The sequence below is a fragment of the Pogona vitticeps genome, chromosome 1 (genome assembly GCF_051106095.1).
Source record: "Pogona vitticeps strain Pit_001003342236 chromosome 1, PviZW2.1, whole genome shotgun sequence".
In the NCBI taxonomy this organism is placed as follows: domain Eukaryota; kingdom Metazoa; phylum Chordata; class Lepidosauria; order Squamata; family Agamidae; genus Pogona; species Pogona vitticeps.
The window spans coordinates 290,617,876-290,645,612 of NC_135783.1; the positions used below are offsets into that span (position 1 = coordinate 290,617,876).

At 42.8% G+C, this 27,737-nt stretch overlaps 1 long non-coding RNA gene across 1 annotated transcript in view; it reads right to left on the reverse strand.

Annotated features, from left to right (window-relative positions):
- The window catches only part of LOC144587915 (uncharacterized), a 63,087-nt gene extending 41,925 nt beyond the window's left edge, over positions 1 to 21,162 (reverse strand). The window contains exon 1 of the long non-coding RNA XR_013543167.1: positions 12,854 to 21,162. This is a non-coding gene — a long non-coding RNA (uncharacterized LOC144587915). The remainder of the gene's footprint in view (positions 1 to 12,853) is intronic.
- Between the last annotated feature and the right edge of the window lie 6,575 nt (positions 21,163 to 27,737).

Genomic DNA, 27,737 nt, shown 5'->3' on the forward strand with positions numbered 1-27,737 from the left:
ATGGAGGAAAGCTTCCGAAGAAGCGCTTATTTAAAATGATCAATGGGCAATCAATCAGAAGATATAAACCAGGACTCTAGGGTTGATACATTCCTAGACAAGTCACTTGTGAAGCTCAGGCTGTGATACAGGACCTGTACATTTCTATCCAAAACAACCAGTGAGACATTAGGGTCTGAATTCAAATGGTTTCTCAGCTAAAGTAAACTGCAGAATCAATGAGATTTGCATAAATGTTGGCAAAGCAAAGCGAAAAAGCAAAGCGTGCTGCTTATATACCGCCCCATAGCGCTTCAAGCACTGTCTGGGCGGTTTACAAGTTAATTATGCAGGCTACACATTGCCTCCCCCGCCCCCGCAAGCTGGGTATCATTTTACCGACCTCGGAAGGATAGAAGGCTGAGTCAACCTTGAGCCAGCTACCTGGGATTGAACCCCGGGCCATGAGCATAGTTTTGGCTGCAGTACAGCGGTTTAACCACTGTGCCACGAGGCAAACTGTTCAGCAATGGGATTACTCTAGTTCAACAAGCCAACTCTAGCTGGGCTTTCCATTTGGATTTAGGCCAAGGACATACAATGAAACTGAGGGAGGGAACAGTCCCTTCCTGTCCAGAAAAAAAACAGGAAAATATGAAAATAGCAGCCCGAAAGAAGTAGATTGGGAGCAGTTCTTAAATGCTTTAAATGAAACCTTCTCCAAATAATCTTCCCTGAAGAGGTTTGGCTTTAACCCCAATCACTTGGTATGCTTCATTTTTTTAGTAAAATGATAAATTATATGAACAGAATGAGTCAGTAGTATGCAGAGCTTAAAAGTAACACGGTACAATAACAACTTCCTTCATAACAGGCCCATTGTTTTAACATTTAATTTTTAAACATTTTTCTGTGGGCAGGATATAATGTGCCTTAGAGTGAAATGCCTTAGAGTGAAAGGCATTGGTTATTTGGGTCTATTTTTCTATTTTTAAATCTTTTTTTATCAAGAAAAAAAACTGCAAATTTAGAATTGATGCATAAGTAATATTTTACTAGCACGGTACTCATAAAATAGCAAATATTGTTAATACATTCCATAGTGCTATAAATTATTTAAAGTAATAAATAATGCTAATGTTAGGTTTTTGAACAGAGTTTGAAGCTTTGATCCTAGGCGAAGAGATTCAGGGAAAGGCCCTCTGTGTGTTTTTGGAGATGCTGTTGCTCCTTAGCATGCAGACCCTGACAGGAAAATAGGCCCAACTAATATGTGAGTCACTTACCAGGAGCACTAATGGGCATTTGGTTGCCATGGTTCCTCAAAGGAGGCGGCAGGCAAGGTGGGGGGAAGATTGCTATATTGTCAAACCCTCTTGCAAACTGAGCTCTCTTTCCTCCTCTCCAAAGTGCCCTGACAAGATGGGATGCAGAATAAGCTGGACTCAGGGTCCTGAGTGAGGGGCACAAGTGAGGTGGGGGCACACAGCTTGTCTACAACCCAGGAAGTAGTTTGTGAAAATAGTGAGTTCCCCTCCCCCCCCCCAATATGTCCCTCAGCAGACAGAAAGACAGAATGAGGCTCTCCTGCAGAAGAATGATTGGTGTCTGGCAGAAAATGTCCTGCTGATAGCTCGTGAACAAAACGCAAACAGGAGGAAATGACAGCTGCTCCTGTAGCTATTCCATCATTTCTGCCAATAGCAGCCAGCAACGCCTGCAGCCCTGCAATTGATGCATCTCCAGGGATTCTCAGCTGCTTGGAAGGCACAATCAGGAAGGATGAAAGAACAGCTTGTGAAACCCTACAGAGGCTTCAGATCCTTATCAAGAACAAAAAAAGAGAAAAAAAACTGATATCAATCTCATGCCAGCAGAAGCCTGTCAGGCACAACCTGCCTCCTCAGCAGTGACCCCAGGGAGCACAGCATGCTGTGGGATGCTCTCATCAAAATAAAGCAGGACCACTCCAGATGTTGCTGGCTGGCAAGACCCATCTTCCCATACCTTTGACTATGCTGGTTAGAACTAATGGCAGCTGCAAGCCAAGAACATCTGGAGGATCATGAGTTGCTCATCTCAGACAGAAAGGATTTAGCTTCTCATTTCAAAGTAGCCACCGTGTTAGTTTGTCACAACAGAAGCAACCATCCACATGCATCTACACCAGGTAGATGCATCATTCTGGTTCCCTTTAGGAGCCATGAAGCTGCCCTACAGGATCCTGAGATCTGCAGTCTGATTGGGTGCTAAGAATTCTGCACTATAATGTTTTTACAACAGGGTTGCAATTTGGTTGGGGGTTGGCTGGGGTTTTGGCCCAGGGCATGGAAATGTGGAGGATGCGAAGATCCTCATCCAGGTGTCAGTTTATTTCTTGACATGGATCACACTGCATTTACAAGCCTTATGCCTCTGTTACTTTTAAGGGAGCCATACAACTGGATATTTTTTATCTACCTCTCCAGTCCCCCAGACTCCAGGGTTATTCCTCTCATGTCCCCCTTCTTTTCCTCCGTCCCTCCTCGCAGTCCTGGCTCAGGCTGAGCTGCCACAGGCACGTCCACAATAACGTGGTAGCAGCAGCAGTGGGCAGCTCAGGACCGACAGGACAGTGGGGAAGACACTGCAGCCCCATTACTTTGGCAAGGATGCAATGATGAGTGGAGAGTGCGCCAAGGGAAGGAGACCTTCTTGCTGATCTGTGTCTTTTGCATAATTCCTCTTCTGGCCTTGCACTAGGTGTGCATTCAGTCATCAAAGTTGCTCACTACAGTTCTACCTGGTGCTGTAGTTCAGGACACTGCGGTAGAGTTCTGGCAGATAATGTTGAAAATCTAATTAAACTACAAGTTACAGGATTTTATAGGAAGGAGCCAAAACAGTTAAAATAGTTTTAAACTTCTGTAACTATGTAAATTAGTGTTTTGTGGCACCTTAGGGAATAATATGTGTGTATGTTTTCTCCTTTTGTCTCTTAGATTGTTAGACTTCAGGCAGAGGCTTTCTCATTTCTTACATCTGTATGTCATGCAGAGTTCTTTGGGGTAGAGAGAGGGAATAAAAATGTGGTAAACAAACAAACATATAGCATACAAATACATTCCTTTGATAGGATTATGATGAAGTAGTACTGAATGAGTGCCAATAAGCAATTGTCTCATGCAGATTTCTTCCCCATCTCTTCTTTCTCCAATTCTAGCGGATAAGAAAAAGGAAGGTAAGGTACAGTCATCTGGTGGCAAGCCATGAACACTGGCATGATGGGAAAGACGTGAAGGGTGTTGGGAGCAGACATAGAAGAGAGTGAGGACAGGGCATAGCCATGATATACATGGGCTGCATCATTGATCCAGATGTGAAATACTATTTCATGAATTCTGGGTCTTCAACAGTAAATGGAAAGCAACTTATACTGTATGTAACCTAAATAAACTGAGAGTGCTGCCTACGGTTGACAATAGCCTAATCTAACTAACCATGTTTTTAAAGTCCAAGAGAAAGGTTGCATATCGTCCTTTTAGAAGACAAGCACAAAATCTGCTCTTTAACCATATCAGGATGGAAATATATGTTACAGAAAGCACATAAATAGAAAATGGTGAAAATATCTGTTTGTCACTGCTAGTTTTTCACACCTCCCTGATTTACAAATTCACTTGCTCTATTTTGTGATTTTTCAGGCACAAAAGTCTGCCCAAATTACCTCTCTGGAATGCTAACATTACTTCATGTGAAATGACATATAGTTTGGCACTCTGTGTTAAACAAGAAGTGACAGGACAAAATGTTCTGCAGTTATCCAGGAACAACAACCACTTTTTTTTTGAAACTGGTAAACTGGCTGTGTAGGTTCGGTGTCACACAATGCATAATTAAACTGTAGAATACATTCTGTCACAAGAAGCAGTAATGGCTGCCCAACTGGATGGCTACTATCCTGTTATCCAGCTTTAAAAAGAATAAAATCACGGAAGATAGGTACTAATCATGCTGCAGTTGCATTTCCTCCAGTACTGGTGGCCATATGCTTCTGTCTATTAATTGTTGGGAAGCATGAGTGGGAGGCCACTATCATGCCCTGCCTTGACCTGATCCAATATGATTGTTCTTACGACACATTCTTATTGGTCTGTTTGCAATACTCTTCAGCAGGTGATGGTCAGAACGACAGAGCTAATACTTCCAATTATTGGCCCTGATTCGTCCTAATCGTTTTTCCTTCCATATGACCAGTCTTATATTGGCTAAACTAATCACCTATGCGTAAGGGAGTCTGCTGATCTATCCTATTTAGCAGAGACATTCAATATAAATTTATTTGCTCTGATTGTCACAGGTTTGTTAGGATCCTAAAATAATCAGGAAGTTTTAGTAAGCAATACAAAACAGCTGGATGACTCAACTGGGAAGCCTTAACCTAGCTCAGCTTCCCATCAGGCCCAAAGGTGCCCTTTTGGCTGACACACAAAAAATCAACCCAGATGTTTCTAAGCACATCCTTCCTTCTAGCATCACAGAGACAGGCAAACATGACACCTCTTGTTGGTGCCGTGTGCTCTGCTGATTCTCAAATACAGAATTCTGCTACGAGTTGCCCTGAAGTCTGTGAGGTGAGGCTTCTTCCTTGAGGATATGACAGATGCAGCCATCTAAAGCAGTGTTGTACAGCAGGAGCCTGTGTTGCTGAAAACATATGCACTGTGGTTTAGATGGAATGGGAGGATGTTTATATTCACATAAAACTCGCTGATGTGGTGACACCTTCTGTTAAAGCCCGGGGATAGAGAAACTCTTTGCTCCTTACAACCTAGGCAGGTTCCTCCATGCTATTCATAGCCAAGGCCATATTTCAACTGGGCAACATTCTTAAGTACCCATGATGGTTTTGCCATGACAAAGAATTGCACAAATTTGGCGGCGGCTGTTCGCTCCAGGTTGACCCGTACAATCTTTTCAAGGTGGAGGCAACACTCTCTGTGGCTCTTGGTAGAAGCCGAAAGAGCCTCTGATACCACCTATTTCACACTTTTCATAATTGTCCTTTAAGAAGAAAGTGTTTCTTCATTTACACATTTGTCCATTTTCATCCCAGCTTCCCACCAAGGAACATAATATACTCCATATATTCTCCATATATTGCCCCTTGCTTTATCTTCATGAAACCTACCAAGCTAGGTTCAGAACCAATGACTAGCCCAAGGTCATCCAATGAGCTCACTAGCTGTAATGCTGCATTATTTGCATAGGATGTATTGAAAGAGGGGGGCATGCTTAGTTCCAAATCTAAGTCACATTGTTTGTTCTTCCCCAAAATGTGACTGCACTAGTGGGGTTATCTGGAGTACTTCACTGTTTTGATAAGGCTTAACACTCCTCCACCTCCTATAATTTGGACACTGGGCTGGAAGGCTGTAGTTAACAAAGCTGTACAATCTTATCATTACAGTTACTTTAGGGCTTTTGGAGGGAGGTGTTCTCCTTGGACTTAAACAGGTGGAAAGTTCTCTGAAAATGGCAAATATTAGCAATACTTCTTGGCAGAAGGTGGAATTTTGGCTCCATAGAGTAGACCACCCCTTTTTGGCTTGCTTCTCAACAACTGTCACAGTCTCAATAACTTACTCTGAGACATTGGTAAGAGAAAGAATAAAAGGTTCAATTTACTCACAGTGTTGAACAGATCGAAAATAGCATGTTGTAAAAAAAAGACTGGTCACAGGAATAGTCATTAACTGACTCATAGCTGCATACTGATAAGAGCTTAACTCTAACAGAATACTAGGTGAAAAGGGAAGGAAAATACTCTTATCCAGAAAGGTGTAGCTTTTTTCAAAATCAGAGGCAGAGAGGGAACAATCAGTTGCTAATGAATTGATTGATTCCCAGTTCAGAAAGGTCCCTTCCAGTCAAAACCTTTTGAAGGGAACAGGTTGAAAACATTCTAGCAATACTACTCCCTGTTTTTAGGAGGGAACAAAACACAGGATGGTGGACAAGTGAGCTGAGGGACACATAGACAGTCTTGGGGCTGCAGGCATCCTATGAGCCTCACTTCAATGTAGATCATGCAAAACTATCATCTTTCAGAGTGGTTGCCTACTTGGTATGAAGCTGTTTTGCCAGGTAAAATACACCGTGATTACATTTTATAGCTTTTGTTTTTATTGTTTAATTAAAGGGATCAGAGGGAGATAATATACTCTGAAGTGACAAGCAAGAGATTACTTCCTGAAGGCAGCAATCAAAGTCCAAAAGACACCTGCAAATGTGGCCGTAAGAAACAAGACCAAGTCTGGAACAGTGGTTTTCAGCTTTCGACCTTCTGGTCTCCAGTTCCCGAAGCCCGAGCTAACATGGCCCATCAGGGGTTCTGAGAGTTGAAGTCAAAATTTTCCAGAAGGCTAAAGGCTGAAAACCATTGCTCCAGAGCACACCCAACGTCTGAGATGGGAAGCCTAGGTCAGGAGCTAGATCAGGCATATTTAGCCTCCCTGATCGTCTGAGTGGCCGGTGAACTGCTGGAAAATACCCATGCTGCTGCAGAACAGCCACCCTTACTAGACCAACAGCTCCCACTAGTTCTGAGCTGCCTGCTGGTGCAGAGAGACAAACAACTAAGATGTGCCACCTGAACCACCCAGTTAAACGGCCAAATGCTTCCCAATATTGTTAGAGAAAATGGCCATTGTTCTTATACTGAAAGCAGGTCTTACATTCCATTCCTAGCATCTCTTCCTAGTAAAAGAATATTTCATTTACTCTGTAGTCATAAATATTATCTATATATATATTACTCTAATTGGTTCTTTCAGTGTCCACCTATTTTAATTTTAAGATATTGATGCAATACTCTAGACAAGAGTATTAATAATTAACGTAAGAATACAGTTTAAAATATGGATGTGCTGTGGAATTATGGATATATGAATTTACTTATATGATGTTCTCCCCAATAAGTTAGAATGTTGTAATTGCAATTCTTTTTATGTTATATAGCCCTTGAAAAAGGCTGATAGGCCAAAACGTATTGGGCATTTTATACTGGAATGAAGAGTACTATATTTTCTACTTCCTGGGAGTACAGATTCCCCCCCTTCTCCCCCAAAAGGGCAACAAGGAGAAACTAAACTGCATGTTCCATATAGTGCCATGCCCATTTGAATTCAGGGTTCTCTTTTCATCAAGGGAAAGAGAGTCAGGGCAAGAGAAGACAACAGAGGTACAGGGATGTTTCTGAAACATTTGCCTGCTCGAAACCATGCCCCCCCCCCACAGCTGCACTTCTCCCTAAAGAATAATAATAATGTTTTAAAAGATTGGCATTTGTGTCCTTCATCTTTTCCCACAGATGCTTTTAGATGATACCAGCCCTAGTCTGCTCCATCTTTTAGCAAAAGACAGACATACTGTATACAGAGATAGTGGGTGAACAGAAGAAAAGTCTGGGAAATGAAGGTTGAGGTTTAACGGTTATCCCAACTCATTTCTCTTACTCTTTCCACTCACAAGGCGTTGCTCAGACTGAAGCTACATAACCCTCAGGGACAAAGAATCACGGAGATTCAAGTGGGAGCTTAGCGTGAGGAAGACTCAGTATAACATGCACTTTTCATTCTTGTGTGCAACCACCAGCTTTTAATAGGACATAAACAATGCTACTCTTCCCCAGGAAAAAAAATATACTGTTGGTTTATTGACAAAGTTCCTTTATTAATTTCTTTTGATTTTGAATAGATGTTTATAAAAATGGTTGAACACATTGAATGCTTGTTCTTTTTTCTTTCTTTTAGTGGAAAGGCAGGATAAAAAAACATAATAAATAAAAATAAGTTATATTTCAACATTAATGTTTATAATGCCTGTTTATTTTCTCTAAAAATGAAAGGAAAATGAAAATGAAATAAAAAGTAAAACTAAAATTTATATTCATGGGTCATTCTGAGTCAAAATTTGGTAAAAATGAAATATTTTTTCTTCTGTAGTGTGACTTTCCAGCACAGAATGAGTGATTATCCTTTATTGCTTAATTAATTATAGTTTTCATCATTTGCAGACAGAGCGCATGGTGCTGAAGACTTTACACAACTGCAGCTTATCTTTAAAGACCTTTTCTACATACAGCTTCCTGCCCCATTTTAGAGTTTGGACATGTTTCCACAGAAAGACACACACCTTTCCCGTGTGTGAGGCCTGAACTGATTTAGAATATGTGGCACCACATGCACAAGATTTCTGCCAGTACATATAGCACATCAGAAAGTACTAAACCCATTTAGATATGCCACCAAACCTTACTGTAAGCATAATGAGGCGCCTAGTGCAGGAAGTTGAGTTTAGATGTCATGAAAGGATGGCAGATCTGCTAGTAATTTGATGCTTTATTGCTGGAAATGAAGAGAGGTGTTTGTAGGATTCTCTGATTCATGTCAAAATAACTTGGCTGGTTTGAGATACTATGTAATTGGAATTGGATGAACAAGGTACCATGTGCTCCTCTGCCTCAGGTAAAACCATAGTATCTTCAGGGAACCATAGTATCTTCCACACAGTACTCTGTCAAAAACCTCCAGTCGGTGCTACAGCGCTAAACCAGGATTTCATGCAGATTTGAGCAGAGAGCATCTTTAGGGACCAATGTTAGCAGAAAAGCTATCAGACTGAAAAGGTGAAGAAGCTCTCCTCCCCTATGGCTCGTCTGCTTTCCATTGTGTAAACAACATTTCATTTTGTAGCAAAATAATAATAATCATAAGAACAAACTACACCTAGCTGTGCATCAAGTATAGTATATATATATTGCTTTAAAAGGGTGGAAAACTTCTCTGCCTGCCCACCTGACCCTTTCCTCTCATTCCTCCTGGAGGTGAAAAAGGGCTGCTTGGGAGTAGTGATTCCGAGCTGAAAAGTAGACTGAAAAAGAAAGGATCGCACATAGGGTGGCCACAAGAAAGAGACATTGAGGATCCTGTACCTTTGAGACTCGTGTGACAATGTCATGTTCAGACTGACATGCAAGTTACGTTTGCTGGAAAATTCCCTGTTCCGCGTTAAGTATTAAAGGCACAGGTACTCTGTCTTTTCTTCATAGAGTAGCCTCATTAAGCAATGTGTCTCCATGTGTTCATCTTCTGGTCAAATACACACTGTTCCAGCCAATTTGAATATAGATATAGCAGAAGGCATCACAGAACTACACATAATGCCATTTTAAACTTCAGTAGAAATATAGGCCATATCAAAGCCCACTACAGCATCCTGGAGAGACTGTCTACTTTATGTGAAAATATGGAGCATGTTGCCGCTGTTTTGAGGGGCTCTTTGTCCTTACATAGCTGCCTGAGGCATACATATTCTGGAAAAGTCTTTTTTTCCAGATCAACACTGAGCCACGGATAGTTGCCTTAGAGGACTGGTTGTTAGTCAAATTCCTCAGCTTGCCTGTTTTAAAGCCTGCCAGCTGATCTCCATCTGGATGTGGGCTGTGAGCCACCAGCAGGTAATTGCTTAAGCAAGCAGGGCCGTGTTAATTCGAACGGCTGCGGCCAGGGACCCGATCTCAGTTAGTCTTGGCTCTGCAGCAGCTACTATGGGAGAAGTGAATCCACAGGGATTCCAATTCAATTTTCCACAGCATTGCGACTTCCAAAAATAAAGCTCAGCCAGAGAAATCAACAGGATTCTTGAAAGACACAAAGATCTACGGGGACATTAAAGCTGGGCAGATCAGAGGTTCCCTGCGTGCTGTCCTTACAGATGGCTGTGGTAGTCAAGAGCAAACCCACACACCAGCCACCTTTAAATTGTCCCTTTCCAACCATGCAGGAGCAGAAACCATGTAAAACAATCTGTGTCATTGTGACCTTGTCTTTCATAACAACCAGCTATTTACTCTATTTCCATTCTGGCTTTAGTCTGTCCAACCCTTGGGAAGTGGGTTTCTTCTAAAGGGCAGTTCCTTTGCTTTGATCTTCTTGACTGCCTCTCATTATGACTGGCATGTCTTCTCTTTGACTCCTCGCTTGTACTGGCCTATGACGACCTCAAACACAATTGTGATCCTAGATGCTAATCCTAGTTCTGTGTTCCTGGCTAGGTCTTGCAAACTCGTTGCCAGTTTTTACTTATCTGTTTTCAGCCAGTGATCTACTGCATTCTGGGAGACCCTGAGTGAAGCCTATGCAATGAAAAGAGTCATACTGCCTGACAAACACTTCTGAACAAGAGATTGCTTCTTGCCACAAAACTCCCTAAATATGGTGCAGCTACAGAGGAATGCCATATGTGAACCTCTAAGGACCAAAACGGGTGTCTAAAAAGATCTGCTTCAAGAAGGAGTGCTGCCTCAAGGGGTGAAAAAAGGTATAATAGTGAAAAACTGTTTTTAAAAAAGAAGCATGTGTCATCACAATTATCTCTGGAATACAAACAAAGCTCCCTATGCATGTTTAATTCTAGAGTTATGCCTAACAAAGCAGATCACATTGCCTGGGAGAAAAAAAAGTATAAGAACAAGAAAGCTGCATTTCTCAGAATATGTGTGCCCACCCTAATTTGCACATGGGGCAATAGTGACACCTAACAGCTGGCCAGTGCTTGACGAGCTAGGACAGGTTCTCTGAATCATTTGCAGTATCATTCAAGGAATACAGTGAATTTCTGTACTTCACTATACTTTTGGCCAGAAACATGGCTCTACCATAAGCTCTTTTTGTAGGTCAAGGTGGAATGTTTTCTGATATAGCAAAGAGTGAGGTTGCCACTTCTCCAGACTACAGCTAACGTGTGAGAATGGTATTTGCTTCTCCCGCTCAGCTACCTGGTTTTTGTTTTTTGCTCAACACTGAACAATGTCAGCATCATCACAATAATCAAGCGAGCAACTACTAGGTGCTGCTATTGTTGTTGTATTCAGTGCAGAACATGTAGCAAGGCAGCTGAACTGAGGGAATGTTGCCGAACACAGGGAGAGCCTGTTGGCTGACAGGGCAGAGCAAGAACAGTTTAGGAATCCAAAAAGCACAATGCAATCAGCCTTCCTGTAGCGCAAGGATATGCAACTCTCAAGCGAGTCTCTGGGTGCGTTTCTGAGTTGGGGGAAGGGGCAGCAGAGCTCCATAGTAGTAGGTCAATAGGGGGGGGCAACTTATTGAGCCACCCATTTGGGACTGGAGTGGTGGCCCTGGTTTGTGTTGCTGGTCCAGGGAAGATGACAGCAGTGCAAAGAATGATGGAACGTCAGCTGCATAGGTTGGCAGCCTCCCATTGGCTGCAACAAATTTGAAATCCAGACTTCAGGCAGGTGGACTAGATTGATGCAGTGCTCCCTCCTGTGTCCATCTCCTGTGCTTAAAAGCAGGAGTCCAGAGCCTCCCCAGCCAGTGTGACTGGGTTCTGGTCCAACACACCCAACTTTTATGTTCTTCCCACACAGAGAGAGTAAAAAAGAGGCTTCTGGTTTAACGCTTATTTAACAACAAGGGGGGGGGTTGTTCCACCACCACCTCAAAAGGTTAATCGTTACATGCCAATGGGCTAAACTTGTTCACCAAACCCATACCCAAGGCTGCCAAGACATCCCGACTGAACACTTGACCCCACAAGATCTCTCCCAGCTGTACCAGGGGAAATGCGCAAACATTTCAATGAAAACTGAAATGTTTCTGCCAAAAGTCATGTCTGGCCTTGGGGGGGAGGCGCAGATATGTGGCCCATGGGACACACACTATAGCCTATTGCATGGTTGGGGGGTGGGGGAGGTTGTTTGTTTAACTGGGCCATCTGCCTGGCTAAACCTATTTCTTTCCTTGCAAGCCCACCTGGTATGATGGATCTCTACCGATCTCCACCTCTTGAGTTCTCAAATGAGGCTCCAACGATTAGTATTCTGGGTTTAACTACCAATTAAGGAAGAGATAAATAGCAGCCATAGCTCCTGCCTTCCTGATGCTGCTATCTACTGCCTAGCCTCAATATATATAGTGAGTAGAACTGCAGGAGCACTAAACTCCCAAGTAAAAAAAAGAGGACAGCCAGAAAGTAGAGGAAGGAAACTGACTCTCAGGTTAACCTGCTTCTCCACTCGCAATAGAATTTATTCAGAAGTACATGCCACAGCAATCAGACTTGCAAATTAAACCCATGTTTTCCTTCTAATGACCAATCACAAAACAAATCCCACTGAATGCAAGATGCATAGAAGAGGAAGATCACATGCTAATCGTAATCACATTATCTTGTTTGCCCTTATCAAATTACAGAAGTTTGAATACTTTGGGCATCCTTGTTTCTTTCTGTTTGTGGTATACTACAATTAGCCATTCTGGAAGGTTGGCTACAAACAAGTACTATCTGCACCTTTTAAGTATGGTTTAGACCAATTTGAGCCAAGTTAAATACAACATGAGGAAATCTTACCCATGCAACTGGCTTGCATGGCAAGCTTCTTATTTAAATCAATGTCTCTTGACTACTACGCCCCCAGTGTAAACCTTTTAGAAAGCATCCACACTGGCCACAGATCCCTAGTATGCTAATGCTATAGAAGGGGGTACCACAACTCAGGACTGCTGGTAATGTACAATACCATGGGAGCATTTGTTGTTGCCTCTCCCATCCGGCCCCCACCCAGAACCCAAGCAAAATGTACACAAAAACACTAGGTGAAGCAACCAGCACCGTAAACCTCAAAAAACAAACTTTGAAACCTCTCCTTATGACTGCATATTTCTGGCAAGTTCTTTGAGAACAAAGCAAAAACCTGCTGGAGAACTAGCAGTGGCAGTAGCTTTTCAAATGAAAACAAACTCAGGTTACCCTCAAGCATCACAGTGGAGGTCTTAGTCTTCTGCGCGCCCACCTCCTGCAATCATACCTGGATCACCATGATCTCCTCCACTGGCAAGAAACCTCAGCTGAAAGTTGTAGTGCACGCAGGGAAGAGGTGGCTGAGTTGACCACAGCAGCATTGCAGCAGGAGGAAGAGATTTAATTGCACACCTCCAGGCAAGAGTCTTGTCTCTGCCATGAAAGGTACAAGAGCTCCATCTGGTGAAAAGAAATCTGTTAAATCTATTTGAGGTGGTAAAATACTTTGCTTCACTACCTTAGGCTGCAGTCACACTGGCAATACGAACAGCATTTAAGCATCATGTAAATCGATTTAGACTTTATCATTCATACGACACAAGGGGGAAATCGATTTATATTGACTGCAAACCTAGTTTTGTACAATTGGCTGGCAGGGGCTTTTTAAAACACCCCACTTCTAAAACCGATTCAATTCAATGTGGTTTTGTGGATGCGAATGCTGCTGTCATTTTAATTTGTGCCTATTCCTGTAGTGATGTACAGAAGTGAGAGCTGGACCATAAAGAAGGCAGACCGCCGAAGAACTGATGCCTTTGAATTGTGGTGCTGGAGGAGGCTCTTGAGAGTCCCCTGGACTGCAAGGAGAACAAACCTATCGATTGTAAAGGAAATCAACCCTGAGTGCTCACTGGAAGGACAGATCCTGAAGCTGAGGCTCCAATACTTTGGCCATCTCATGAGAAGAGAAGACTCCCTGGAAAAGACCCTGATGTTAGGAAAGTGTGAAGGCAGGAGGAGAAGGGGACAAAAGAGGATGAGATGGCTGGACAGTGTCTGCGAAGCAACCAACATGAAATTGACACAACTACGGGAAGCAGTGGAAGATAGGAGGGCCTGGCGTGCTCTGGTCCATGGGGTCACGAAGAGTCGGGCACGACTAAACGACTAGACGACGATATGAATTATGGGTATAGGGGCACCACCATTTTTCCTTTAATTTTTTTCCAAATTCTTTCTTAAAATGTTTACTGCTGAATCACTTTATCAATACATTCAGCATTACAACCACCTACCCCATTCTCTCCATTCAGCTGATGAAAGAGCCAGCGGAGAAGCAGAAGACCAGCAGGTGCAGAGCAGGTACAGAGCAGGCACAGAATGCTTGGGCCTGCACACAGAGGATGGTCCTCGTACCAGGAGCATCACCCTGCAAAGCAGCTGGAAACCTTCTCTCTCACTTTCATTTTTTCATCATTAATTGACTGGGGTTGCCTCTCCAGTGTTTCCCCTGTGGTTTCGAGTGACTATTATGACACCAGTTGGCACCTCCTAGACCAGTGATGGCAAACCTATGGCACGCATGCCACAGCTGGCACACAGAGCCCTCTCTGTGGGCACACGAGCCATAAGTCGCCATAGAGAAATATTTACCTATCCTCCGATCCCGGATTTTGGCACTCCCCTCTGCTGGTGCAGTGGTCCAGCAGAGGGGCACAATGGTGACAATTACCAGTCTAGCCCAATGGGGGATTGGAGGACCAGTAAGTATTTCTTTGTTAATACTGTCCATTGGATGGGTGGGGGGAAACCAAGCATTTAACCCTTGCAGTGCAGGAGCACTTGTTTTTTCTAAACTAAACCTCAGCTTTTGTGTTTTAATTGCAGTATTGGCACTTCAAAATAAATAAGTTGATTTTGTGTTGCAGTTTGGGCACTCGGGCTCAATTTATCAATGTATCACTTACTTTAAAAAAATTAAAAATCAAAATCTTCAGGAACAGCATGCTCCTAAAACAGAAAGGAAATGAGTCCATTTCTGCAGTGTAGATGCTAACACCGGTTTAAATCACCAGAAATAAATCAATTTTGATTCAGTGCATGTGAATGCAGCCACCAGTTTAAATACCATGACTTGAACCTGATTTTTTAAAAGTCTGAACAGAAACCAATTCAAATTGCCAGTGTGACCACAGCCCAAGTTTCTATGTTGATTTGTTTGCTATTGCTGCCATTCCTAAGTTTGCCTAACCAAAGAACAAAGCCCACAACACATGGATTCAAAAGATATGTAAAGCTACTCCAACTATTGGGAATTAATCTGTCTTGAAGTTACATCTGTAGCAGCATGTTGACTGGAAACCAAAGCAAACAGGTTTTGACGTTGCATGTCTGGATGAGAAAGAAGATTAAACATTGACTGGCTTGTAAGAATTCTTTTGTGTCCAGCAAGGATTGGCAGAAGATAGATTGGGATCTACTGAGAGATCTCTGTGTAAATTTGCAACTGTGCTAATTGCAGAGTCTGGAAAGTTAAGAAGAATGAATGAAATGTCACACCAAGATTATCCAGAATTGAGCAGGGATAGAATGGAGCTTTGGTTTCTAGACTTGCAGATGACATGGTTGTTGTCTCCCACACAAAGGCATATTTAATTCCTACTTAAATTTTAGTAATCAGTAAATATACATTCATCCACTAAATCAGTGGTTCTTAACCTTTTTGAAAGAAACGCCCCCTTGAGCCATTGAGGAAGTTATCATCGCCCCCCTCCCCATGGTGATGATATTTATTTATTTATTTATTTATTTATTTATTTATTTATTTATTTATTTATTTATTTATTTATTTAAGACACTTAAATCCAATGACCCCTGAAAACAAAATTCAATTCCAAGAAAATGAAATGCCCCCAAAAAGTAACATTTCATAATTTAGTTGCAAGCGAATTTTAAGACGCAAAAAGAAATACAGTATAAAAAGGGCATAAAAACAAACCGCAATGCAGGAACTTTTCCTCAAGACAAAAACTCTGAAACTAAATTTAGATTGGAGGAAAATATATATTCATGCACACTGTAAAAAGGCTGCAGCCATCTTCACAGGTTTGGCTTGCTCCAGCGCCCCCCTACCGCCCCCCTTCTGCTCCAGCACCCCCACACCGCCCCTTTTCGTTCTACTGCCCCCCTGAAAAAATGAAATCGCCCCCTGGGGGGCATTATCGCCCATGTTAAGAACCACTGCACTAAATGAACATATGCAAATGGGTACTAACTCTTTTTTGACCCTTATATACATGGCTACCCTGTGCAGAAAATGGGTATAAAATCTTAATAAAAATACTAATCAGTAAACTGGGAGAGGGAGGGAGAAGAAAAGAGCAAAAGCACTTTGGACTGATCTGGGCAAAATCTAACATCATCGTGTCAATGGCTAAGCCCTGTTTGAACGTCTGCAGAGCCTTCCTCCTCCTCCCCATCTCAAGGTCTCCTACAGACTACAAGGACCTCAGATGAGGGGGCCCTCTCTCACATACACACATTTCCCTTTCTCCCCACAATTTTTGTCACATTTTGCCTGAAGAAGAAATCTGTGCTTTCAAAAGCCTGCATACACTTTGTGCCTTTTTTTTTGTCTTAACAAAAGCATGCCTTGTTGGAATTTATAAAAAGGAAGAATCCCACATTCCTGGGAGCTTCTGCTCCTGGGCTCCTTTCTGAGGAAAAGTGTTACTGTGGTGTTCCTACGAGAGGAAGATGAAGGATGTGGGAGACGGTTATGGCTGAAGTCTCTCCTTTCTCCTCCTAGCATAAGAGCTGTAGCAAAATCAACATGTGTTGAAGCAGAGGCAGCAAACTCTGGGAACACAGGCAAGGCTGGTGGGGCTCCTGTGAGGAGCTAGCATGACTAACACAGGCTCTCCCACATGGGTCTCCCTTTTGTCCCAGGAATGTCATACATGGGTCTGTGTCCCCAGGAGCTCATATTTACACCCTATTATTGGCTGTTCTTCCAGGCCGGGACACACCATGCTGAGATGTTCTTCTGAAAGGACAGAGGATTGTTCGGCCATCTGTGACGCCTTGCCTTGCGGATGGCAGAGCAGAGAAGAGTCATGCCTGGCTGAGACAGACAAAGGAGATTAAAGAGATGTTAAATACCGATTCTCCTTTCAGCAGTTCCCAGAAGCTGCTCAATGATCTGTAGGGAAAATGTTTAATTAAGCTGTTTACAATAAGTCTTGCAGAAAAAATGCCTACTCTTGTTGTTGAGGGGCATGAGGACAAAGAGGTGAGCTGGGGCACAGAACACAAGGGGGCATGGGATCTCTCAGGCCTTGGGTCAAAGCGAGGCTTTGAAAATATTTATCATTCTTCTCCTTGTGGCCTGCCCATTCCTGGATTTCCAAGTGGTCCCCACTGATGCACAAAATCCCTCCAATTTGCCTCAGAAATGTTGCTCTTTTTCTTTGTTTCTTTCATTTTCCGGAAGAATTATTTTTAAACACAGACATGCATATATGCTTATACAGTTTGTAAAGGAAGGGGGGAAAGCATAGTTTAAAAGGAAATAGATAAAGAAGTTGTCCCTCTTCTGCTGTGCCAAGGAATCGTTCTCTTGTACAAGGCTTTTAAATTGGCTACTCATCTCTCCTCCACAAAACCCCACCATTGAGCTATCTGTGTGCGTTTTGCTCAGTCTTGTAAATTCCAGTGAATACTTTTTTAGGGAAGACGTAGGACACGTGTATTTTCAATGAACTGACCTATTTTTTAAACTCAACACTGATCATAGAAAGCACAGGAAGTTGTCTTTACTGCTGCTTTTTCTTGCAAGTGAACATGATTGTGTTCAACCTGGGAAGCAGCAACTATATGCCTACTCTAGTTTACAGCATTTCTTGACAAAATATTTATGACTGTAAAGTTTGTTTAGTGGTTGGATCAGGGCAATATCCTGGAAAGAATCAGGCAGCCTAATCTGAGAGCTAGAGTAAAAGAATAAACCAACAGCCATGGTTACAAATACAAGACACACTACGATTTCCTACAGAATTTGCTGCCCAGTCAGATCTGAAAGAAAGTTCCTTATACTGCTGCCTTTCTAGGAAAACCCCATAGCCAGCATAGATAGGTGGACAGGTGGATTCAGTATACAACTGAACAGCTGTTTCATAAAAGGCATGATATGAGCTTCAGTATATGGAATAGTGGTGAGGAATACTGGAACCACTGAGTTTTCTTCTTAATTTAAAAAACGGCACAAGCTTTTGTAGGTGGCAACCTGCTTTTGCTCGGTTGGGAGATGCAGAAATGAAGGCACAAGAGGTGACTGGGGCAAATCATTCTGAAGCCTATATGTACACAATACTAGTATACAATATGCACAATATTTACAGTATACAAAGAAACTATACAGTACATTCATTCAAACCTCTAATACAGTACATTTTCTGTATACATTTTTGTTCAGCTAATGAATGTTCCATATGTCCGCACATTTTGCCTTCCTTCAAGACTTTGTTCTGAGTACTGTCACCACTGTAACCATGCCCACTGTTTTCCTAGCATTTTTTCACCTTATATCCAGTGTGTGACCATGGAGCCCTTGCCCTGGGACCAGATCATGTATTAAGTAGAGTGTGTATTAGAACCTAAAATCAGCCAGTGTTCCAGCAAGGAGATTCAGGCAAGCCCTTGAGACTGAACTCATACTACACTTACCTTCTGATTACCAATCACAGAACAAAGCAAGCTAATTTGGAGGCAATAAGAGGAGCAAAAAGCTCATGCTGTGACAATCAGATGTTTTCAGCACTTACAGAATTCTTTCTTCTGATGATGCAATGCATAATCTGACCCTTAAAGACAGGTAACTTTGCCCGTGCCTATACAAGAAGGCTGAATAACAGCAAGAACTTCCTCTCAGCCTGTCAGATGAAATCCTAAGCAAAGAATTTTCACAGAGAATTCACAGAAAACTAGAATATGCCTCTAGGTTTCTTCTGAGGTTTCCTTTACTCATTTCTCTGTGATTTTTTTTCTAGAAATCGCAGGGTTCTTGGTCTGGGAGTTGCAACCCAACATAGAACCCAAGCTAAGGTTTGAGAAAGAGCCTGGTTGTTATGGTTACGGGAAACTCTCAACATCCAGCAAAGAAAGAAGTGCCCCTTTAAAGAAGCAAGTTGCCATGGCAACTAGCATCTTCAAAGGCCAGTTTATAAAGAATATTCCCAGAGGCTTCTTTGATAAAGGAAAGCCCAATGCATGAAAGAGTGCTGAGCCACCATGAGGATTAAGAAGAAAACCTGTTGCCCAGGATAGCAGGATGGATCTGAAAGTTAAAAAAGACATATCTGACTAAGAAGAGAGAAACGAACATTGCATTGAAACTAGCAGATGTTTACAGTCTGCTCTGCATTCCATGATCTGTTGCTTTTCCCATTCTATTTCCTAATTTTTCATACAGATTCCAAACTAGACCTTCTTGACTCCACTGAAGCTTGGCTCCCCATCACCAGGATATATTGGCTAGGTGCTTCTTCTTTTTTTAAAAACTGTATCCAAGTCACCCCATTTCCAAAAGTATCATCTGTCTGTTCTCCATTTTGCTATTCAATGAATGCAGAGTTAGGCCACAGAGGAGCTAAAGGAATTGGCACCTGGACCTGTAGAAAAGAGATCTGCATTAACTTTTTGTGCTGATGTCCAGGACATGGGAGAAAAAAGCAGACATGGTGGTGAGGGTATATCTGCCTTTTCAGATGCTGGTGTACTGCAGCTCATCTTAGTCTTAGCCAGCACGGCCAATGATGAATCATCATGGGAACTATGGTTGAACAACATCGGAAAGGCTGCATGGTTCCCAGTCCTGATGGAAATAAAGGGCAACTAATGTGGCGTTGTTACAGTGCTCGAAAAACAACTATGTGGTCCATTCATACAAAAATATGTAAGCAACAGCTGGTCATTGGTTTGGACGCCACCGCAACCAAACCCAAACAAGGTGTACAAGTGTATGGCTAAATCTATCCAAACACTGTGTCATTGCTCTCACACAAGCACAGATTTTCATGAGCAGCTGTTTCTTTATTGTTGCTTCAAGGGGCTTAACATACTGCAGTGCGCTCGGCAGCCAGCTTTGAATGGAGAAGAACCTCGCCCCCCCCCCTTTTCTTTGCTCCCAAGATAAAGCTGATGAGTTTCTGCATCTTTCTTTTTATCCTGGTTAGTATGATATCTTACACATTTGTCTTCCCTCTCTTAATTTTACTGTTGCTGAGGAGGTTTTGAGTATCCACACAATAATTCAGTACTGGCATTCATATGCACTTTGACAAGAAATTGAATCCTTTCCTGGAACTGACAGAGGCAGAAACATGGATGATCTCCAGGTAGTAAACAGAATATCTGGGCCCACATCTGGAGTACTATGGCATCTCCTTTTCTCTTTGAACAAATTTAGTCTGGAGAAATCTGGCAAAAATATTTCACTTCCATAACTTCATCTATTTTTTAAAAATGTGCCATCAAGTTCATTCTGACTGATAGCAACCTTTTTCAGGGTTTTCTAGGCAGAGAATACAAAGAAGTGGTTTGCCATTCCCTTTTACTGCAGTTGCCCTGGGATTGTGCGGCTTGCCCAAGGCCACATAGGTTGGGTCTTCTCTTAAGAGGCACAGTGGGGAACTGAACTCCTAACCTCTGGCTCTGAGATACCTAAAGCACTGAGCTATCCAGCCAGCTTTGGTTGACTCCAATTATTAGATTCACCCAGTTCTTCAGGTTGTTGTTCTTGTTTAGTCTTTAAGTCATGTCCGACTCTTTGTGACCCCACAAAAATACTGGAGTGGCTTGCCAGTTCCTGCTCCAGGTGGATCAGGTTTAGTCAGAACTCTCCACTATGTCCTGTCCGTCTTGGGTGTCCCTGCACGGCATAGCCCATAGCTTCTCTGAATTACTCAAGCCCCTTCACCACAACAAGGCTGCAATCCATGAAGGGGGTTCTTTAGGTACTTTCAGTTAATCCTGCATAAATTCATCCAGCTGTCAGCATGTGCAAGATCACAGTCCAAATATTCTAGACTTGGCACAATCACATGAAGAAGAGAGGAATGAAAGGGAGAAGAAACTTGTTGTATGATTTTAAGGGTCCTTGGATCGATAGGACCTGCTACAGATGTTATAAAATGATATCCTAGGAAACTGAAGCATCCAAAGGTTTGTTCTGAAGTCCCATTGGTAATTTGGCCATTGGTATTAACTGTATTAACTGCAGATGATGGGAAATTACTGTCCAGCAAATCTTTGGGGTTCCCAGAGACATTCTGCCTTGCCTGATGCTGATATAGGTCTGTTTGCATTCCCAGTGTTTCATCCATCATTGGCTCATGACTGCTAATATTTTTCAGATCTCCCATTCTTCCTAAGCATAACTGCACTATCAGTCTGTGCTTCTCAGCCCCCTATACAAATATATTAGCCACAAGTTACCATATTGACAATGATCATGTGTCTTTCCCTTTATCGTTTCCCTCGCCATATTTCCACTCCCCCCTGATATGACTGCCGCATAGACCCTCATCTAGCAGCACCCATCCCATTTGAGTTCTCCCCCATCACAATCCAGAAATGCTAAGGAGAAGAAGGAGAAGGACTCATTGCTCCTAAAGCCTTTAACCTCTTATTCTGTCCACCCAGTCTTACTACAGTATCTCCACTTAATGGCAGTTAAAGCTAGATCACATTGGAGTGGGAAAGTCAACATCTGAGAAACTGGGATACTCTAAGCACCAAGGAGTGCTCTTGTCTCAATCAGAAGCAGATGTTATCTCCATCTCACTAAGAGACAGAGAGATGGCCTGCAGTGAGGCAAAGGTAAAGGTAAAGGTTCCCCTTGACAATTTTTGTCCAGTCGTGTCCGACTCTAGGGGGCGGCGCTCATCCCGCTCTTCAAGCCATAGTGCCAGCGTTTGTCCGAAGACAATCTTTCCGTGGTCACATGGCCAGTGCGACTTAGACACGGAACGCAGTGAGGCAAAGCTGGAGTCAAAATCCCAAGGAGAGTCTGCAGGACTGCTCCATGGGCAGAAGATATTGACAGCCGAATGTTTGCTCCCATTAGCTGCTCTAAATGGCTCCATGCCATAACACCAGAACAATCAGTAAGATTCAGTTACCTTTATCAGGCAATTAAGACTCACAAGACCCCTGTTAGTGAGGAATTAATGCTCAGTGCCTGCACTCCAGAGGACACAGGGCCTGGTGGCACGGGGGGGCAGATCTTGTGGGGAAAAGCACTAGATAGAAATGTTTAGAGATTGACCATAATTAGAGCTGGAATGTTGCAGAGAGGAGACTAAGTTTTTCTGTGTTTGTGAAATCAGGCTTCAGAGGAATCCTGAGCTTAAAAGTCCTGAAGACCAATCACAAAAGAAAGCAAACAAGCAAAGCTGTGTGGTCCTCACATACAAAACAAGTTCATTTGCAACAATCTACAGGTGAAAGAATCTTGTGCTGTGAAACTAGGATATTTTTTTCTGGACTGTGGTGTATATGCCCAGCGTATCATTTAGAAGACAACATGGGCACTTAACATCAGCCAAGCATTACCACAAACTGCTTCCAGTGACTAGGTAATATCATTAATTTGGCTTTAGTGTGGCTTCACCTGGTGGATAGACTAAATATGATTCCCAGTTCTCTGATGATGGTTTGACATATGTCTTTGTAACCTTCCCTCTCCTCCGTCGCCAAACAGGAACTTTGAGTTTCAAAAGAAAGCAGTAGGGGAGGGAAATGCTGGCTATTGGTGGCTCTTTGTTTGAGGAATTGGAAGAGAAAATCCAACCAACAGCTACCCTGAAGTCTGAAATCTACATCCCTAACTGGTGTTTGCAGCTGGCATTTTTTAACTCACTTTTAGGAAACAGATCTGGCACAGAAATCTGCCAAGATTTTTGGGACTCTCATATATATATTTTCTGCACGAGCCACAGTATATTAGCGCACAGCCAGATGAAAACTGGTTTAGGTGGAAAGCTAGCAATTTGTTTAATTTTTAGTGGCCCAATAAAGGTATTGTCTGTCGTTGCCTTTGCACTATGTAAGGACCACAATGCTTTGTTTCTTTCTTCAGATGCTTTCCTCTCCCTCGTCTAGTCACAGGCCATCTCTGTCATCTGTTTCTGACCATGTCTGGTTGAAGAAAGGAGATTCTGAGTATTTTTTCAGAAAATCAGTACATCAAAAAGTTACATTTTTCATGATAAGTTCCTTGAAGTGCTTTGCTAGCAAATTAAGTGGTTATGATGGCTGGGAGATTCTGTGAATTGTTGTCCAAAATGAACTTTCCCAATAAGCTCTGGTTATTGTTTGTGCATTTCATCCACAAACCTCTGACACAGAGCTATCAGGTCATGTGCTAGGATAATTATGAAATGCTGAATAGCCAACTACTGCTGTGTGGTTTGGTTCCTAGAGGTTGTTGCTTCTCCTTGGCTAAGCTGCTCTGCTGCTATGAAATATCTTAGGCAAAAAGGGCCAGAGCAATCAGTGTCTTGGGAAAGCAAAGTCAGAGGAGGCAGGAAATGAAGAATGGAATAGAGCGTGGCCCAGTAAAATAAAGGGGTAAGGAGAAGAGCAGAAAGAGGGGCACCATGTCAGGATTAGAGCCTTGGGGGGGGAATCCAATTATAACTCCCAGACCTCCCCAGAACAAGATGGCCATGTTGGCTGGGGGATTTGGGGAGTTGTAGTTCAGAAAAAATATTTTCTCCAAACTTAAGCTGAGCCATAATCAGAGTGCTGTTCTTCACTCCTAGGGCAATGCTGCATATTCTGTCTCTCTTCCCACCTTGCTATCCACATTGCCCAGTAATGAAGGCTTGATATATTATCCAGACCTTTAGCTAGGCTGCAGATATGGGACAAAACCCCCTCCAAGGCCACCTGGTGAAGTCAGAAGAGTAATCTCCACTCTTGCCACTTCTCAGTGTTCTCATCATCATCTCTCCTTCTTCGTCTGTTTCTTGGGATGTCTGGGCTCCATAATTCCCCTGTAACATTGTGGTTAATATTCAGGCCGCAAGACTGCACAGCATCATTCCAACCCGACAGCCAGAGATTAAAAAGTACAAATATAATTAGGGTGATAATGCCCCCATGCATTCAGCTGGAATGGCAAGAGGGGGGAGCTGGGTTGATTGGCATGCTTTCGGCAGCTTTTCCCTTGGCTCAGCCCCCACCATCCCTGTCTCCACTGGAGAGCACTGCTGTACCTCTGGCTGTTGGCAGACAACAGACCAGCAAACATCCCTCCATCCCTCCAGAGAAAAGCATTCCTCCCTCCTTTTTTAAAAAGAACAGTAGCGTACAATGTTTCATGGTATATCTCTCTTTCTGGAGCCCACCATCCTTGCCGCTGGCTGCAATAATCTGAGAATTCTTCCTCAGGTTCCTGAACTTCTTCAGGTTCCTGAACATGCAGCTGGGGTCACGTGGATTCCCTGAAGCTAGAGCCATGCCTTCTGCATAGTTCTGTTCAATGGATGGAAAATATAGAATAACTAAATGGATAAATAAATGGATTCAAACAAACAGATGAGTGATGCATGGAAGGTAGGAAATACTTACCATTTCCCCTATTTTAGTTGTTGTTTTTAAGCAGGATACACCCACTAGCATAGGATTTTACTTCCACAAAATATTAGAATGGTATAGATGGCAAGCAATAAGGAATCTTGGGTAGATTTTCTTGGGAAGGAGGGAAATGACAGCTCCCTACTGGGGGAGCATCTTGGGACATGGAAGATAAAAGTCCAAAACAGTAATTTTGCCAAGTTCTGGTCAGCACTTTTGAGTCCTGTCAGCTGCATAAACCTGGCTTTGTTTCCCACTCTGACTTACCCTCATTTAGGAGAAGTGAGGGGGGAACAAAACTGAATCCTGAGCAGAAATGGCAGGTGGAAATGTCAATGGGCATGTCATCAGAGGAGCCAGTGACGGTAAGGGGCATGGCCGTGCCTCCCACTCGATATCATCCAGACTGTTGGTAGTCAGTGGACTGGCATCTCAAACCAGCCAGGTTCCCAATTATCAATGGGGTAAGAATCTGCACAGCCATATAAGACTGGTTCACTCCCTCTGCCTTGTATTATTAATCTTCACTGCAAATGAGAAATCCCACTGATAGCAGGAGGGAAAGTGACATTGCCTGCAAGACAATACCACTGGTGAGTTTCAGCCAAGCATCTGCCCTTGAACCCAAAGCATACTGAGCACACTGGAACACTGCAGGGTTTTCAGCCATGGAAGTTGGCTGGGTCTCATGGCTCCAGTAACTGAGAGTGCTAGCTATTTTGCACATTCCCAAAGGGCATCTCTTTGGCATATGGATAGTGCAGCATTGCCAAATACTTTCCAAAGTCCTTCTGTAAGGATGTGATGTGATGGAGAGAAGGATCCATACATTTCTATCTATCCTTTTTTCTCTTGTCCAGTCCCACATTTCTCACTGCCATTGCTTTAGCTGGGAGCTGCAATCACAGACTGTTGACTTAGGAAACACAAAGTCATCAATCCCAGTTAGGCAGCTCTCAGGCCTGTCACACAGTACAAAACACAGACTGAATGCTAAAACTGAACATGTTTGTGTGAACACTTTCTAAATCAAGTCTTTTCTACATCTATTTCTTAAACCTATCTAGCAGTACACAACCAAGCATTCTGCGAGGTCCCATTGCACCCAAATCCTAGAATATGGGATTTAATGCAAAATCTTGCATCTCCTATAGACTCTTATGACAATTCTGCTCCTCCCTAATTGTGCAGGAAATAGAATGCTTTTAATCCTTACTTTTGCAGACAAAATGTTGACATTTGTTGAGTGTTAAAGAGTGTTAAAGAAATAAAAACAAAGGAGGTGTAGATACAGTATATCACAGAAGTGAGTACACTCCCTCACATTTCATAAATATTTTAGTATATCTTTTCATGTGACAACATTGAAGAAATGACATTGGCTACAATGTAAAGAAGTGAGTATACAGCTTGCATAACAGTGTCAATGTGCGGTCCCCTCAAAATAACGCAACACACAGCCATTAATGTCCAAACCACTGACAACAAAAGTGAGTACACCCCTAAGTGACAATGTCCAAATTTGGCCCAAGTAGCTGTTTTCCCTCCCTGGTGTCATGAGACCCGTTAATGTCACAAGTCTCAGGTGTAAAGGGGGAGCAGGTATTCTCGCTCTCACTCTCTCAGACTGGTCACTGGAAGCTCCATGGTAATGAACTATCTGAGGATCTGAAAAAATGAATTGTTGCTCTACATAAAGATGGCCTAGACTATGAGAAGATTGCCAAAACCCTGAAGCTGAGCTGCAGCACAGTGGCCAAGACCATACAGCAGTTTAAGAGGACAGGTTCCACTCAGAGCAGGACTCACCATGGTCGACCAAAGGAGATGAGTGCACGTGATCAGCGTCATATCAAGAGGTTGGCTTTGGGAAATAGATATATGAGTGCTGCCAGCATTGCTGCAGAGGTTGAAGGGGGGGGGTCAGCCTGTCAGTGCTCAGACCATATGCCATACACTGCATCAAATTCATCTCCAGGGCTGTCATCCCAGAAGGAAGCCTCTTCTAAAGATGATGCACAAGAAAGCCCACATATGGTTTGCTGCAGACAAGCAGACTAAGGACATGGATTTCTGGAACCACGCCCTGTGGTCTGGTGAGACCAAGATAAACTTATTTGGTTCAGATGATGTCAAGCATGTGTGGCAGCAACCAGGGGAGGAGTACAAAGACAAGTGTGTTGTGCCTACAGTCAAGCATGGTGGTGGGGGTGTCATGGTCTTGGGCTGCATGAGTGCTGCCAGCACTGGGAAGCTACAGTTCATTGAGGGAACCATGAATGCCAACATGTACTGTGACATACTGAAGCAGAGCATGATCCCTTACCTTTGGAGACTGGGCTGCAGGGCAGTATTCCAACATGATAACGACTCCAAACACACCTCCAAAATGACCACTGCCTTGCTAAAGAAGCTGAGGATAAAGGTGATGGACTGACCAAGCCTGTCTCCGGACCTAAACCCTATTGAGCATCTGTAGGGCATCCTGAAAAGGAAGGTGGAGGTGCTCAAGGTCTCTAACATCCACCAGCTCTGTGATATCATGGAGGAGTGGAAGAAGACTCCAGTGGCAACCTGTGAAGCTCTGGTGAACTCTATGATCAAGAGGATTAAGGCAGTGCTGGAAAATAATGGTGGCCACATAAAATATTGACACTTTGGGCCCAGTTTTGATATTGTCACTTAGGGGTGTACTCACTTTTGTTGCCAGCGGTTTAGACATTAATGGCTGTGTGTTGTGTTGTTTCGAGGGGACAACACATTGACACTGTTACACAAGTTGTATACTCACTGCTTTACATTGTAGCCAAGTGTCATTTCTTCAGTGTTGTCACATGAAAAGATATACTAAAATGAAATCTGAGGGGGTGTACTCACTTCTGTGATATACTGTAAGTCTTTTCCATTCCGTATAGCTTTCATTCCAGTTTTGTGCTGAGCAACAAGATATGAAATGCAGTTCTACTTGAACACCAGGAGAACTACTTAGTTCAATGAGGAACCTAGTGTCCTTGATTGTGCAGAAAGTTATTTTTTGAGTATGTTGTTGTAGCTTCTTTGACTACCCAGTGTGGTGTAATGGATATGGTGATGAATTTGAACTCAAAAGAATTGTGTCTGAATCCCTGCTTGACCATGGAAACTCATGGGGGTGAGCATGGGGATGGCATTGGATCTTGAAAATCCCATTAGAGTCTCTGTCAGATGTGTATAATTTGACTGCACACATCTCTCTTACACACACACACACACACACACACACACACACACACACACACACAATGTGTCTTTGTCTTTTAGAGAAAATAATTCGAAAGTATTTTAAATGTTGATTAGGTGTCAACAAGGTCTGTTGCCTGAAGTAGAAAGCCATCCATAATATTTCACTAGAACGTGCTTTATCCATTTAAAAAATTAATTACAAGGGATCTTCTCTCAAAATTAATGGTAGCTCACATTGCAACCCCCTGCTTTTTGCAACCTCTCTGTGTTATGGAAAGCACCCCCTCCCAATAGCATTGAAAATTCAG